This window comes from Lygodium microphyllum, chromosome 28, assembly GCF_053477565.2.
Source record: "Lygodium microphyllum isolate KBCC chromosome 28, Lygodium_microphyllum_v1.1.10, whole genome shotgun sequence".
NCBI classification, from domain to species: Eukaryota; Viridiplantae; Streptophyta; class Polypodiopsida; order Schizaeales; family Lygodiaceae; genus Lygodium; species Lygodium microphyllum.
Window position 1 is genome coordinate 100,763,577 of NC_141162.1, and position 17,997 is coordinate 100,781,573.

Sequence of the window (17,997 nt, forward strand, 5' to 3'; positions counted from 1 at the left end):
CCTGGGGTGGTGTTGCATGATGTGTTATTCACGTTTGCAACCATATTCGTAACTCTCATGTTCTCCACTCTAGAGTATTGTATCTTGGGGGACATCACGAATATCTCCACTCTAGAGTATTGTATCTTGGGGGACATCACGAATAGGGAATACTCATACGCTAACTTTCGAGCTTCGTTAGTATTGATTGGAAGCCTCGAGCAACTAGGAGGATTCCTTGTGAGACGAACATCTTTTAAAGAGAAGAAGGAGCCATTCCACATATAATAGAGGCAAGAGGGTGGACAAATTTTTCATAGGTCATTGGAGAGGTGCTCCTTATGTGATGGTTGCCAATCCCATGATCATCTCCTCTTGCTCGTCTTTTCCCTTCCTCCTCCTCCTCCTCCTCCTCCTCCTCTCTCTCTCTCTCTCTCTCTCTCTCTCTCTCTCTCTCTCTCTCTCTCTCTCTCTCTCTCTCTCTCTCTCTCTCTCTCCGAATTTAATTTTTTACAAAACTGGTGAGAGAATGGGAAGACTAACTAGCCTTGTCTAAGCCTTTGGCTAAGGCTTTATAACCTTAGTTTAAGGCATTGTAATGAACAACTATTGCAATGAGGAGACTTCATAAATGATCGTTGGGAGGAGATGGTTAAATGACTATTTTGAGGCTCATTTTTGCCCAAAGGAATTCTAAACTTTGAGTTATCATTGCATGGATGCTTTCAAGGATAATGACGGTAGCGAGTTCGAGGGAGATGATGGTGTCTATTGGCGTCCGACGACTTGTTGGTTTATTATTCTTTTCTTTTTGTTTCACTAAGTTTTAATCACCTTATTAATCCCCCCTTTAAGCCCCTCTTCATGCATGGTTTTTGGGTCTCCACATCCTTTTTCCCTTAGAGAAATCGAGATATCCTCATCTTAAGGGAACTTAGGGGTTATTGGTTCTAGATAAGTGGGGATCATAGAGTTTGTAGGCTAGGACCCATTCATGCTCTTGCTACGCTACTCTAACTATATACAACACTGAAAGTTTAAATCAATGTATGATTATAGAGGCAAGATAAAATAGCCATCACAAGGTAGTTCTTATCACAAGTCTATGGCTTATTACATCTTACAAAGCTCTTTCTAAGATTTCAAATCACCTTCAAGATTTCAATGGCTTCTAGTCCTTTATTTATGAAACAAACTGGGGATATTTACATAGGGTATCTTTGTCCATCCAAGTGGCATCCTCTTCAGTATAATCTTTCCACTTGATGCGATATTCCCTAATGGTTCTACTTTGGAGGGTACGTTCTTTTACATCAAGTATTCTATCTTTTTGAAGCTCAAGGATGTCAAGATTGTGGGAGAGAAGGAAGGAGTCTCGCTTGAAGCTTTCTTGCTTGCACAATGGGGGAAGACACACAAGGGTGGAGGCTGAAAACAGTTTTCCTCTTCTTAGTTGTGTAAGCCAAAAGAACTCTAGTACAAAGAAATAGAAGAACCCTATATATGGGTCTCAAACCAAACTCAACTAACTAAGGTGGCATACTAACTGAGCCACGAACTAGAGTAGATAAGGATAGCTATCATGTAGCTATTATTCATGGGCGGTGTACCAACCGCGTCTGCAACTGACAAGTCGGTGACATAAATATACAACGGTCACCCTGGCGTATCACGAGTGGAGCTCGATATCTCAACACTCCCCCTCGAGCTCAATCCCAATTCCTGCACACCAAGCAGGTCTCTGAACTTGCGCAGCTTCTCTGCGCCCAATGCCTTCGTGAATATGTCAGCTACCTGATCCTCTGTGCTGACATAAACTAGATCAATAAGACCTAGTAAAACCCTCTCTCGCACATAGTGATAATGCACCTCAATGTGCTTTGTTCTAGCATGATAGACTGGGTTATTTGCCAAGTGTATACTACTCATGTTGTTACAATAAATGACAACTGGCCCATCTGTAGACTGATGCATATCATAAAGTAGCTTATGCAACCAAGCTACCTCACATGCAGCCATTGCTGCACCCCTGTACTCAGCCTCTGTGCTCGACAAGGCAACTGTAGGCTGTTTCTTGCTGCTCCAAGTGACTGCAGCACTCCCAAAAGAGAATACATATCCACTGGTAGATCGTCTATCAGAAATACTACCAGCCCAATCAGCATCAGTGTATCCATGCAACTGTATCTGAACCCCAGTCTCATAAAATAGTCCATACTGCAATGTGGACTTCACATACCTAAGTATGCGTCTAGCCGCATCCAAATGTGGTTTCCTTGGAGCCTGCATAAACTGACTTACCAATCCAACAGCATAGCTCAAATCTGGCCTGGTAATAGTCATATAAATCAAACTTCCTACTATGCGTCTGTACATAGTAGGGTCTTCTAGAAGCTCACCTGCATCTGTGCTCAGCTTCACATTTTGCTCCAAAGGAACTGAAATAGGCTTACAGCCTGTCATCCCATATTTGGACAGCATGTCCAATCCATACTGCCTCTACAAGAGCTGTATCCCACTTGGTGATCTAATCACCTCAATGCCCAAGAAATAACGCAACTCTCCCAAATCCTTCATCTCAAACTTCTGCTTCAATAGCATTTTCACATGAAGGATATCTTCATCACTGTCACCTGTCATAATCAAATCATCAACATAAATGACAAGCAGCATAATACCTTTCTCTGTTTTTCTCACATAAAGTGAGAAATCTGCCTTGGAAATCTGAAAGCCAATAGTGACAAGATACTGTCCTATCTTGTCAGACCATGCTCTAGGTACTTGCTTCAAGCCATACAAGGCTTTCTTCAACCTGCAAACAAACTCAGGATGAAAAGCATGCACATAACCTGGTGGCTGCTCCATATAGACCTCTTCTTGCAAATCACCATGCAAGAAGGCATTCTTTACATCCATCTGATGTAAAGACCATCCCTTTGATGCAGCCATAGCAATGACTGCTCTTACGGTTGCCATCCTTGCAACCGGACTAAATGTTTCTTCATAGTCAATGCCATATGTTTGTGCATACCCCTTGACTACTAATCTTGCCTTGTATCTGTTCACAGAACCATCAGCATTGTGCTTCACCTTATAAACCCACTTACAGCCAATTGCATTCTTACCTTTAGGCAAAGGTACTAACTCCCATGTAGCATTTGCTTCCAAGGCATCCATTTCTTCATCCATGGCTTTCTCCCATTTTTCTTTTCCCATGGCTTGCTCAAAAGATGTGGGTTCTGGTTCCTGTATCACTTTGACCATATATGCATAGTGAATGGCTGTAAATCCATCATATTTCAGCCTATCCACAGGATACCTAGCTCTCGTAGACCTGCGCAAAGTAGGTTCACTCCCAGGTGCTCTCAAAACATCCCTGGTCTTCCTTACTCCAGGTGTAACAATAGAAGGAATACCCAACTCATCATCAATGCTCTGTTCTGAGCCACTGGATTCACCATCCACATAAGAGTGACCTGCATTCACATCAAACATGGGCTGATCAACCTTCTCTTTTCCTTTTCGTGACACCTGCATACCACTATTTGCGTTGCCTTCAGAAGATTCTCCTGATCTCAATCTGCCTGTCCATGGCGAAGAATGTGAACCACTACTAGAGGACGCTCCAGGTCCACTAATATTTTGTGACTGCTGCTGTGAATTCTGTGCAGCATTACCATTTTGTGCATCTACATCATCAATCACATTTACTGGTTTATACCAGCTACTCATCTCATCAAAAACAACATCTCTGCTCACTGTAAACTTACGAGTAGAGGGGTTATAGCATCTATACCCTTTTTGCTGCAGAGAGTAACCAATAAAGATGCACTTCTCAGCTTTTGGATCCAACTTGGATCTCAGCTCATCTGGCACATGTACATAGGCAATGCAACCAAAAATTTTCAAATGAGAAATATCTGGTTTCCTACCAGTATACCTCTCCTCTGGAGTCATTCCATGTATTGCTGCAGTGGGAGTCCTGTTCATTATGTAGACTGCTGTAGCAACTGCTTCAGCCCAATAAAAATCTGGCAGGTCTTTTTCATTAAGCATGGCACGAGATACCTCTCCAATATGCCTGTTTTTTCTTTCTGCAATTCCATTTTGCTGTGGGGTATGACTGCATGAATATTGCTGCTTTATGCCATGCTCCTGCAGGAACCTTGCAAACTCATTTGAGAGGTACTCTCCCCCTCCATCTGACCTTAGGCATTTTACTTGCAGGCCTGTTTCTTTTTCAACCATAGCTTTAAGAGTTTTGAAATGCCCAAAAACTTCACTTTTCTTTTTCATAAAATACACCCAAACTTTTCTGCTATAGTCATCAATAAAACTGACAAAATAATGACAGCCTCCAAGAGATGCAGCTTTAGTAGTCCACACATCAGAGTGGATTAATTCCAATGGCTTCTCACTCTCTTGAACATGTCTAGGAAATGGTTTCCTTGCCTGTTTTCCAAACTGACAGGCTTCACATACCTTATGCATTTCTGCAACCTTGAATTTGGGCAATCCTGCAACAATATTTTGGGCCTGCATTGATTTAAGTCGCTGTACATTAACATGACCAATGCGTTTATGACAGATATCAATATCTGCAACTACACCGGTCCCATGTGCAAACATTGCTGCACTCAATTCAGACATGTCTGCATCCAATGTAAACATTCTGCCCTTCTTCTTTCCTTTTGCTATCAAGCGACCTTTATTTTTCATATCCTCAACAAAGCATCCATGAGGATTAAATCTGACCTGCAAGCCCTGTTCAACCATTTGACCAACTGAAACTAGATTCTTGGTAATATTCGGGACATGAAATACATCGGACAGGTATTTCTTTTTCCCACCCTGCATAGACAAGGGAATTTTTCCAATCTGCACAATAGGATGTGCAGTATCATCACCAGTCTCCACAAATCCTGGTTTTTCCATTTTCCTTGCATCCTCCATCCATTCTGCATGACCTGTCATGTGGTTTGATGCACCTGAGTCAACATACCATACATCATTGCTTTCTTCTGCACTTGTCATAGAATTGTTCATGTCCTGCACCATGAACAAATGCTCATTTCTGTCATCACCCTGTCTACTAGAAGATGCATAATTCCCTTGTTGCAGTTTTCCATTCATGATGTCATTCTGCTTTTTATAGCAGTCTTTAGCCATATGACCCATTTTACCACAATAGTAGCATTCAACATTACTGTTTGCATTTTGGCCTCTTTGCCATCCACCACGACCTCTTTGGCTCCCCCTGCCTCTAGAGTTACCACGTCCTCCTCCATAGGACTGGTTTTCTTGAGTTTGCTGCATATTCTGATTTCTGCCACGGCCTCCAAATCGGCCTCCTCTACCTCTGCCTCTACCTCTTCCAGCATTTGAGTAGAAGACAGCTTCTTTTGAAGTTCCTCCTGAAGAAGATGCACCACCATTTCTCTGTTCCTCAGAAATTAGAAGAGCAATCAACTCCTCAAAATCAGGAAATCTTTCACGAACTGAAATGGATGTCCGAAACTGTGCATAATCCTTTCCTAGACCATTCAAGGTCACGGAAACTAAATCATCATCTTCCACTGGCGACCCAATGGAAGCAAGTGCATCTGCAATCTTCTTCACCTTCATGTGGTAGTCGTTGATGCTCATACTTTCTCTTTGCACATTATGCAACTCTTGCTTGAGCTGCATTTTCCTGGCTTGCGTATTTGTGCTATACATTTTTGACAAAGTATCCCATGCCTCCTTTGGCGTACTTGCATCCTGAATATGCACAATCATAGAGTCTGAAATGCTGATAGACAGCCAATACATAACTTTCCTGGCTCTCTCATGCCATGTTTTAAATGCCTGCATTTGTTGTTGATTGGGAACATCAGGAAGAACTGGTTCTTCTTCATTTCCTGCAACAAATTCCCAATATCCTTTTCCCATAAGGAAATTCGTCATTCTAAACTTCCATGGCTGGAAGTTGTTCTTGTCAAGCTTTTCAGTGACAATCTGTGAAAGAGAATCAGACGCCATTACAGAATACTGCAAGAAATTCTGTCACTGCAAAAAACACAGCTTCACCCTCACAAGGGCAAATCTGCAAAACTGGCGAAAGTGGTATTTGACCACACAGTCACTTCCTAGTGACGATTTTGCATAAACAGGAACCAAGGATGATTCTGAAACTCCCAATGTCTCTGCGCACAAGCATACGATGCAATTTCTACAGTAACTTTTCACCGACCTGTAGAACAGTGGTCGCATAGCATAAAACTGAGCCTTTTCTTGAGTGCGTGCAGAAAACTTCCGTCTGCAAAACAGGCCCCGAAATGGCCTCAAATAAAAAAAACAAGGTCGCCAAGGGCTAAAGCCCTCTCCCGCAGCATATACTGCCCTCTTGCTTCACCGCGAAGGGCGTCTCAACCTGAGACAATGCACTCCTGCAATTTCCGGTTGTGCTACCTGCAGAGATCTGCTCCCAAAACTGGAAATGAAAGCAACACTGCTCCTCTTACCAGACCACCGCGAGCTTGGCTTGCTTTCTTGAGCTCCTTACCACGAACAAGGCTCTGATACCATGTCAAGATTGTGGGAGAGAAGGAAGGAGTCTCGCTTGAAGCTTTCTTGCTTGCACAATGGGGGAAGACACACAAGGGTGGAGGCTGAAAACAGTTTTCCTCTTCTTAGTTGTGTAAGCCAAAAGAACTCTAGTACAAAGAAATAGAAGAACCCTATATATGGGTCTCAAACCAAACTCAACTAACTAAGGTGGCATACTAACTGAGCCACGAACTAGAGTAGATAAGGATAGCTATCATGTAGCTATTATTCATGGGCGGTGTACCAACCGCGTCTGCAACTGACAAGTCGGTGACATAAATATACAACGGTCACCCTGGCGTATCACGAGTGGAGCTCGATATCTCAACAAAGGACTCCTTGGCTTGGCATTGCAAGTTGTTGATCATCAAGAATAAGATCATGATTGGGTGCATAAGCTTTTAGTAGGCTAATATGAAATACATCGTGAACGTTTGAGTGTTTAGGAAGTTGTAACTTGAAAGCATCGAGTCCCTAACACTTGAGAATCTTTGTGGATGATAGGTAGTATTGAAACAAAGTTGGGTACCAATGGCCTCAAATAAGCTCTTCTAGAAGTGAGAAGTACAAAGAGATTCACAAGTGTTGATAATCCTTTTAGGTAATCCATGCAACCTAAATATTTCTTTCACAGAGATCCTTATAATATCTAAAGCCTATAGTTGGTTTTGATTGGTATAGGGTGAGCAACCTTAGTTAGCATACACACAATCACTATGATTGAATTGAATCCTCCTTGGACACAGGGTAACCAACTACAAAATCTATGTTGATAAATTTCCACTTCATTTGTGGGATATCAAGTGGTTAGAGTTTCCGTGGCATCTCAACCTTTACCCATTGATAGCTCAGGCATTCGTTGACATATTTAAGTATATCTCCTTTGATCTTTTTCCAATGAATGATTCTTTTTATAGCGTTGAGAGTCTCTACATAGCTTGGATGCCCTGAAAAAGGGGAATCATGGGCTTCCCAAAGTATCTTCTTCTTAATATCTTGACTCCTTGGGGGATGCACAGTCTTGTCTTGAAGTAGACAAGTTCTCCTTCTGTAAAGAAGTTCAATTACTTGAACTTGAACTTAGGATTTATCTCCTTGGATAGGACCTTGTTTATCACCAGTTGATACTTTGGATCCTTACCTACTTCTTCCTTAGCCATTTCTAAGATTGGATTACTCGGCATTGACAACGTTGTTGCTAGAGATCTTGCCTTGGATAGTTCCTCTGAGATAAGGGCATTGAGAAATGCTTTGTGGTTTAGGGCATCTGCAATGGCATTCTCCTTACCTAGCATGTACTTGATCTCAAAGTCATACTCCTACAAGACTTCAATCCATCATCTGCAATGGCATTCTCCTTACCTAGCCTCCTGTACTTGATCTCAAAGTCATACTCCTACAAGACTTCAATCCATCACCTCATGTTTGGTTTTGGCTAAGTGAAATTTTATTTGAGACTCTTATGGTCAATGAGTAAAGTAAACTTGTTGCCAAGCAGATAGTGTCTCCATAATTTGAGAGTATGAATTACAACAAGTAGCTTCAGTTTGTGGGTAGCGTAATTCTTCTCATGAGTCTTCAGCTTTCTAGAAGAATAGATTATTGGATGGACATCTTGCATGAATACACAACCTAATGCAAGAGAGCTTGCATTAGTGAAAACTTCAAATTATTGGTTCAAGTCGCATAGCTTCAAAATAGGGGTTATGATCAAGCTTTGTTTCAGATTCTCAAAACTAGACTATTCAATGGGAGTCCACACAATAGCAACCTACTTCTTAAGTATTAAGGGTGTGGCAATCAAGTCATAGTCTTTTATTAAAATCATGTACCATCCTGTCAAGCCCAAACCTCCTTAACCATTGTTAGGAGCACCCATTCTGTACATCTTTAACCTTGGCAGGATCTACTACAATCCCTTCATCAAAGACTATAAATCCAAGATACTCAATTTGCCTCTTGAAGAAGGTACATTTCTTCTTCTTGGCATAAAGCTTATGTATCCTCATTGTTTCAAAAAGGACAACTCAGAGTTGCAGTTCATGATCTTCATCCTTCTTTAAGTAGATCAAGATCTCATCCAAGAAGAGAAGGACAAATTCATCAAGATACGGCCGAAAGATGTCTCGCATTAGCCTATTAAAGGTTGCAGGTGCATTGGTTAATCCAAAAGACAGCACAATGAATTTGTAATGGTCATGCCTTGTGTTAAATGCAATTTTTGGAATGTCTTCTTCTTTGATCATTATCTGATAATAGCCTAAACTTAGATCAATCTTTGAGAATATCTTTGCACCTTGAAGATGTGTAATTCATCTATCCTTGGAATTGGATACTTGTTCTCTTGATCGTCACTCGGTTAGTCCACAATAGTCCATGTAGAGATGGAGGGTTCCGCCCTTCTTCTTTTGAAACAACACTGAGGCTCCCCATGGTGAATTACTTGGCCTGATGTATCCTTGGTCCATGTAGAAATGGAGGGTTCCGCCCTTCTTCTTTTGAAACAACACTGAGGCTCCCCATGGTGAATTACTTGGCCTGATGTATCCTTGGTCCAAGAGTTGTCTAAGTTGTTCTTTCAACTCAATGGCTTCTAGAATGGACCTATGATAGGGTCACTTTGCTATTGGAGCAACTCTTGGTGTTAGCTTAATCTCATGATCAACTTCTCTTGGTGGAGGAAGTTCTATCGACTCTTCAGGGAACACATATGCATATTTCATTAACTAGGATGGTTCTTCTTTAGCTTCCTTTCCTTGCTTAGTCTTATTAAGTTTGATTAGGTAGATAGATTATCCTTTTTTTAGCCCCATGATTCGAGAAGCTTTTGCCAGTTGGATTCTAGGGTTTTTGGCTTCTCCTTGAGTGGTCCCTAACTCTCCTTTTTGATCTAGGAACGTGATTTGAACTTTTCTGCAATGAATATAAGTGTCATTGGGGGTTAGTCAATCCATCCCTAGCAAACACTCGTAAGCTCCTAGATTCATAACTCTGAACCCCATGCTAGAAAGGTTGCCTACTAAGTTAAATTCCTCTCTTCTAGTCTGTTTAGCAAAAATTGCCTCTTTCCCATTTTCTAGTTTTACTAACAATTTAGATGTAAGTAGAGTGTCTATTCCCATCCTGTTTGCACATTTCGGTGAGATAAATGAGTGGGTGCTCCCACAATTAATCAAAATCTTAAAGGCTTTACCTTGATAGGTTGTGGGAGTTTGGATCACTGAAAACTGGCCCTTCTTGTTGAGAGCAACATGTGATGTTGCTCTTTTCATGTTCGCTTCTAAAGTGGGATCTTCACCTTCATCTATTCCTTTGTCCCTTCCCTTGAAGGTTACTCCAACAACTTTTCCTTTTGTGATTGAAACTGCTCAATTCTGACCACGAAACTATCCTTGGCAGATTGATTGGCCTAACTTTAAGCATTGTCTTTTGAAGTGTCAGGTTCGTTGCAATGGAAACATCTTGGTGCCTCCTTGTTGCCAATTGCAGGTATAAATTTTCCAACTGTACTTGTCTTGGCCTTCTCCCCTTGACTAGTCTGGCAACTCATATCGCAATTGGTTCAAAGAGAGTCAAAAATGAGGGGGAGTATGGGTAGGTCAACCTCTCTGTTTATAGGGTAAAGACTCACTTCATTCCCCAAAAAAAAATACGAAGTCAATTTTCTAATTGATCCTTTGTGGTTAGTATTCCTTATGCTATAAAGCATCGAATTATAAAGAAGCTCTTGGCATACTGAGACCACATTGCCTTAGGGTGGATTCGTTAGGAATCACGCCCTCCCACTTTCCTTGGTTGTTGGGTAGTTTTAGTTGTCTACTTACCTACATATTTACGTTGTACACATAAAACCAGCTTTCTTAATTAATTCATTTTAATCACAATATTCATTCATGTAACTTAAGTCACAACACATAAACATTTGAAAATGATCCTTTGGAAAACAATATCTTTATTTAATAGAGAAACTTACACAAGTGTTTACCTTTCGTCCATACACAAAAACGACCTAAAGGCATTTATTTTACCAAGATTTCCATCCCTAACTAGTACCAAGGCCCTCAATAAGTCCCCATCTGGAGTCATGCAAGGGTTTGGGTGGTTCCTAGTGTTGAGATATCGAGCTCCACTCGTGATATGCCAGGGTGACCGTTGTGCATTTATGTCACCGACGTGTTAGTTGCAGATGCGGTTGGTACACCGCCCATGAATAATAGCTACATGACAGCTATCCTTATCTACTCTAGTTCGTGGATCAGTTAGTATGCCACCTTAGTTAGTTGAGTTTGGTTTGAGACCCATATTTAGGGTTCTTCTATTTCTTTGTACTAGAGTTCTTTTTGGCTTACACAACTAAGAAGAGCAAAACTGTTTTCAGCCTCCACCTTTGTGTGTATTCCCCCATTATGCAAGCAAGAAAGCTACAAGTGAGACTCCTTCCTTCTCTCCCACAATCTTGACATGGTATCAGAGCCTTGTTCGTGGTAAGGAGCTCAAGAAAGCAAGCCAAGCTCGCGGTGTTCTGATAAGAGGAGCAGTGTTACTTTCATTTTCTGTTTTGGGAGCAGATCTCTGCAGGTAGCACAGCCGAAAATTGCAAGAGTGCATTGTCTCAGGTTGAGACGCCCTTCGCGGTGAAGCAAGAGGGCAGTATATGCTGCGGGAAAAGGGCTTTAGCCCTCGGCGACCCTGTTTTTTTTATTTGAGGCCATTTCAGGGCCTATTTTGGAGGCGGAAGTTTTCTGCACGCACTCAGTAAAAGACCCTATTTTATGCTGTGCGACCACTGTTCTACAGGTCGGTGAAAAGTTACTGTAGAAATTGCATCGTATGCTTGTGCGCAGAGACATTGGGAGTTTCAGAATCATCCTTGGTTCCTGTTTATGCAAAATCGTCACTAGGAAGTGACTGTGTGGTCAAATACCACTTTCTCCAGTTTTGCAAATTTGCCCTTGTGAGGGTGAAGCTGAGTTTTTGCAGTGACATAATTTTTTGCAGTGTTCTGTAATGGCGTCTGATTCTCTTTCACAGATTGTAACTGAAAAGCTTGACAAGAACAACTTCCAGGCATGGAAGTTTTAGAATGACGAATTTTCTTATGGGAAAAGGATATTGGGAATTTGTTGTAGGAAATGAAGAATAACCAGTTCTTCCTGATGTTCCCAATCAACAACAAATGCAGGCATTCAAATCATGGCATGAGAGAGCCAGGAAAGTTATGTACTGGCTGTCTATCAGTATTTCAGACTCTATGATTGTGCATATTCAGGATGCAAGTACGCCAAAGGAGGCATGGGATACTTTGTCAAAAATGTATAGCACAAATATGCAAGCCAGGAAAATGCAGCTCAAGCAAGAGTTGCATAATGTGCAAAGAGAAAGTATGAGCATCAATGACTACCACATGAAGGTGAAGAAGATTGCAGATGCACTTGCTTCCATTGGGTCGCCAGTGGAAGATGATGATTTAGTTTTTGTGACCTTGAATGGTCTAGGAAAGGATTATGCACAGTTTCGGACATCCATTTCAGTTCGTGAAAGATTTCCTGATTTTGAGAAGTTGATTGCTCTTCTAATTTCTGAGGAGCAAAGGAATGGTGGTGCATCTTCTTCAGGAGGAACTTCAAAAGAAACTGTCTTCTACTCAAATGCTGGAAGAGGTAGAGGCAGAGGTAGAGGAGGCCGATTTGGAGGCCGTGGTAGAAATCAGAATATGCAGCAAACTCAAGAAAACCAGTCCTATGGAGGAGGACGTGGTAACTCTAGAGGCAGGGGGAGCCAAAGAGGTCGTGGTGGATGGCAAAGAGGCCAAAATGCAAACAGTAATGTTGAATGCTACTACTGTGGTAAAATGGGTCATATGGCTAAAGACTGCTATAAAAAGCAGAATGACATCATGAATGGAAAACTGCAACAAGGGAATTATGCATCTTCTAGTAGACAGGGTGATGATAGAAATGAGCATTTGTTTATGGTGCAGCACATGAACAATTCTGTGACAAGTGCAGAAGAAAGCAATGATGTATGGTATGTTGACTCAGGTGCATCAAACCACATGACAGGTCATGCAGAATGGATGGAGGATGCAAGGAAAATGGAAAAACCAGGATTTGTGGAGACTGGTGATGATACTGCACATCCTATTGTGCAGATTGGAAAAATACCTTTGTCTATGCAGGATGGGAAAAAGAAATACATGTCCGATGTATTTCATGTCCCGAATATCACCAAGAATCTAGTTTCTGTTGGTCAAATGGTTGAGCAGGGCTTGCAGGTCAGATTTAATCCTCATGGATGCTTTGTTGAGGATATAAAAAATAAAGGTCACTTGATAGCAAAAGGAAAGAAGAAAGGCAGAATGTTTACGTTGGATGCAGACATGTCTGAATTGAGTGCAGCAATGTTTGCACATGGGACCGGTGTAGTTGCAGATATTGATATCTGGCATAAACGCATTGGTCATGTTAATGTACATCGACTTAAATCAATGCAGCCCCAAAATATTGTTGCAGGATTGCCTAAATTCAAGGTTGCAGAAATGCATAAGGTATGTGAAGCCTGTCAGTTTGGAAAACAAGCAAGGAAAACATTTCCTAGACATGTTCAAGAGAGTAAGAAGCCATTGGAATTAATCCACTCTGATGTGTGGACTACTAAAGCTGCGTCTCTTGGAGGCTGTCATTATTTTGCCACTTTTATTGATGACTATAGCAGAAAAGTTTGGGTGTATTTTATGAAGAAGAAAAGTGAAGTGTTTGGGCATTTCAAAACTCTTAAAGCTATGGTTGAAAAAGAAACAGGTCTGCAAATAAAATGCCTAAGGTCAGATGGAGGGGGAGAGTACCTCTCAAATGAGTTTGCAAGGTTCTTGCAGGAGCATGGCATTAAGCAGCAATATTCATATAGTCATACCCCACAACAAAATGGAATTGCAGAAAGGAAAAACAGGCATATTGGAGAGGTATCTCGTGCCATGCTCAATGAAAAAGACTTGCCAGATTTTTATTGGGCTGAAGCAGTTGCTACAGCAGTCTATATAATGAACAGGACTCCCACTGCAGCAATACATGGGATGACTCCAGAGGAGAGGTATACTGGTAGGAAACCAGATATTTCTCATTTGAAAATTTTTGGTTGCATTGCCTATGTACATGTGCCAGATGAGTTGAGATCCAAGTTGGATCCAAAAGCTGAGAAGTGCATCTTTATTAGTTACTCTCTGCAAGCAGAAAGGGTATAGATGCTATAATCCTTCTACTCGTAAGTTTACAGTGAGCAGAGATGTTGTCTTTGATGAGATGAGTAGCTGGTATAAACCAGTAAATGTGATTGATGATGTAGATGCACAAAATGGTAATGCTGCACAGAATTCACAGCAGCAATCACAAAATATTAGTGGACATGGAGCGTCCTCTAGCAGTGGTTCACATTCTTCGCCATGGACAGGCAGATTGAGATCAGGAGAATCTTCTCAAAGCAATGCAGATAGTGGTATGCAGGTATCACGAAAAGGAAAAGAGAAGGTTGATCAGCCCATGTTTGATGTGAATGCAGGTCACTCTTATGTGGATGGTGAATCCAGTGGCTCAGAACAGAGCATTGATGATGAGTTGGGTATTCCTTCTATTGTTACACCTGGAGTAAGGAAGACTAGGGATGTTTTGAGAGCACCTGGGAGTGAACCTACTTTGCGCAGGTCTACCAGAGCTAGGTATCCTGTGGATAGGCTGAAATATGATGGATTTACAGCCATTCACTATGCATATATGGTCAAAGTGATACATGAACCAGAACCCACTTCTTTTGAGCAAGCCATGGGAAAAGAAAAATGGGAGAAAGCCATGGATGAAGAAATGGATGCCTTGGAAGCAAATACTACATGGGAGTTGGTACCTTTGCCTAAAGGTAAGAATGCAATTGGCTGTAAGTGGGTTTATAAGGTAAAGCACAATGCAGATGGTTCTGTGAACAAATACAAGGCAAGATTAGTAGTCAAGGGGTATGCACAAACATATGGCATTGATTATGAAGAAACATTCAGTCCGGTTGCAAGGATGGCAACCGTAAGAGCAGTCATTGCTATGGCTGCATCAAAGGAATGGTCTTTACATCAAATGGATGTAAAGAATGCCTTCTTGCATGGTGATTTGCAAGAAGAGGTATATATGGAGCAGCCACCAGGTTATGTGCATGATGTTCTGTTTGCAGGTTGAAGAAAGCATTGTATGGCTTGAAGCAAGCACCTAGAGCATGGTCTGACAAGATAGGACAGTATCTTGTCACTATTGGCTTTCAGATTTCCAAGGCAGATTTCTCACTTTATGTGAGAAAAACAGAGAAAGGTATTATGCTTCTTGTCATTTATGTTGATGATTTGATTATGACAGGTGACAGTGATGAAGATATCCTTCATGTGAAAATGCTATTGAAGCAAAAGTTTGAGATGAAGGATTTGGGAGAGCTGCGTTATTTCTTGGGCATTGAGGTGATTAGATCACCAAGTGGGATACAGCTCTTGTAGAGGCAGTATGGATTGGACATGCTGTCCAAATATGGGATGACAGGCTGTAAGCCTATTTCAGTTCCTTTGGAGCAGAATGTGAAGCTGAGCACAGATGCAGGTGAGCTTCTGGAAGACCCTACTATGTACAGACACATAGTAGGAAGTTTGATTTATATGACTATTACCAGGCCAGATTTGAGCTATGCTGTTAGATTGGTAAGTCAGTTCATGCAGGCTCCAAGGAAACCGCATTTGGATGCGGCTAGACGCATACTCAGGTATGTGAAGTTCACATTGCAGTATGGACTATTCTATGAGACTGGGGTTCAGATACAGTTACATGGATACACTGATGCTGATTGGCCTGGTAGCATTTCTGATAGACGATCTACCAGTGGATATGTGTTCTCTTTTGGGAGTGCTGCAGTCACTTGGAGCAGCAAGAAACAGCCTACAGTTGCCTTATCCAGCACAGAGGCTGAGTACAGGGGCGCAGCAATGGCTGCATGTGAGGTAGCTTGGTTGCATAAGCTACTTTATGATATGCATCAGCCTACAGATGGGCCAGTTGTCATTTATTGTGACAACATGAGTAGTATACACTTGGCAAATAACCCAGTCTATCATGCTAGAACAAAGCACATTGAGGTGCATTATCACTATGTGCGGGAGAGGGTTTTACTAGGTCTTATTGATCTAGTTTATGTCAGCACAGAGGATCAGGTAGCTGACATATTCACGAAGGCATTGGGCGCAGAGAAGCTGCGCAAGTTCAGAGACCTGCTTGGTGTGCAGGAATTGGGATTGAGCTCGAGGGGGAGTGTTGAGATATCGAGCTCCACTCGTGATATGCCAGGGTGACCGTTGTGCATTTATGTCATCGACGTGTTAGTTGCAGATGCGGTTGGTACACCGCCCATGAATAATAGCTACATGACAGCTATCCTTATCTACTCTAGTTCGTGGCTCAGTTAGTATGTCACCTTAGTTAGTTGAGTTTGGTTTGAGACCCATATTTAGGGTTCTTCTATTTCTTTGTACTAGAGTTCTTTTTGGCTTACACAACTAAGAAGAGCAAAACTGTTTTCAGCCTCCACCTTTGTGTGTATTCCCCCATTGTGCAAGCAAGAAAGCTACAAGTGAGACTCCTTCCTTCTCTCCCACAATCTTGACACCTAGGAGCCTAAGAGTTTACTGACCGGAACCCCCCTGTCACCCTCAACTCCTCCTGCCGAAGGGTCCCCCCTACATGAAGTGACCTCTCACCATCTCAGGATAGGTCCAAACTCTTTGAGATAGTAAAACTAATTCCCCTTATCCCTTAGTAAAGGGATTGACAGCTAGTCACCTTGGGCAAGGTCTAGAATGCTTTTCTTTTATCCTATTATAAATTTGGTACATTAGAGTTTTGATCAATTCGGTCAAATTTCCTAAGTGCATCAAGTAAACTTGTATGCACCTTTTGCAAGCATGAGCATTTATTTTTCAAGAAATGTTTCTATACAAAATAGAGAGGTAATCATACTAAGCTTTTTAACTTCGGGGTAATTCTTTACAACTTGGTCTTATCCCCTTTTTGGATTTCTCCTAGTTCCCTTAGGATTTTCTAAGTTCCCTTTTAATTAGTCTTTCTTCGTTAAAACTTCCCTTGGTTAGTCCTAATTTTTCTAACTTGTTTTGGTCTTTGCTCACAATCTTCCTTGACCTAACCTTTATTGAAGGTTGGTTGATTGGCCTTATTATGACTCTTAACAAATTTTCTATACTCCTATGTATTGGAAAATAGTTCAAATTTGTCTTAATTTGTGGAAACCAAGTTGGAACCTTGGAATCTTGATTTTTACTTTGGAAGCTATGTAAGTCAACAAAGTGAGTATTTTCTCTAGGAATTTTAGCTTCTATTTTCTCGAAGGAGAATTATATCAGCTTTTTGATTGCATTATGAACTAGGATTCGTACTTCACTTTATCATGTTGGCAAAGTGCATTGATTCGAATATCCTAGGTTCTAATAGCTACTTGCACTATTTAATAATCTCTCATGGTTACGTATGTAATTTATTATTTTTTGACTTAATTAATGATAGTGAAATTTTCTCTATGGTAGAGGGTACTTCAATTCAACAAATCCAATGACCTACTTTAATTTTCTTATTTCACTTTACATGACTCATAAATTCCAAGAAAATCTTTATTTATATTTGCATGATTCATAAACCCAAGAAAATATTTTTCTATGTTTGGATGATTTATAAATACCAAGAAAATATTTTTTGCATTTACATAATTTGTAATTTCCTAGAAAAATATTTCTTTATGTAATTACTTGATTCTTAATCTATTGTGGATTTTTTAATTATCTTTTTTAATTAAAAAGTGATTTATTTTGATGCACTTTATTTATATGCAATTATTCCATGCATTACAATGTCGTACAATTTTATTCTACCTTTCAAAAATGAAAATCTAAATTAATGGTTCCTACTTTATTCTTTTCTTATTGAACTCTCATTTTTATGCATATTTGTTAAGCTATATATTCTTCATCATATATTGAAAAATCTTTTACTTACATTCCTAATCTTTGTATTGAATGAATTTAATCTACAAAGGAACCTGGGATGGTGTTGCATACGATGGTGTGTTATCCACGTTTTGCGACCACACTCATAACTCCAGTGCTCCTTGCTCTAGAGTATTGTCTCTTTGGGGCCATCGCGAATAGGGAGTCCTCGTATGCTAGCTTCTGAGCTTCACCGGTCCTAGTTGGAAGCCTCAAGCAACTAAGAGGGTTCCTTATGAGATGGAAATCTTGCAGAGGAAAGAAGGAGCTATTACATGGATGTTAAAGGCAAGAGGGTGGACAAAGTTTCCACCGGAGAGATGCTCCTTATGTGATGGTTACCAGTGATGATCATCTCCTCTTGC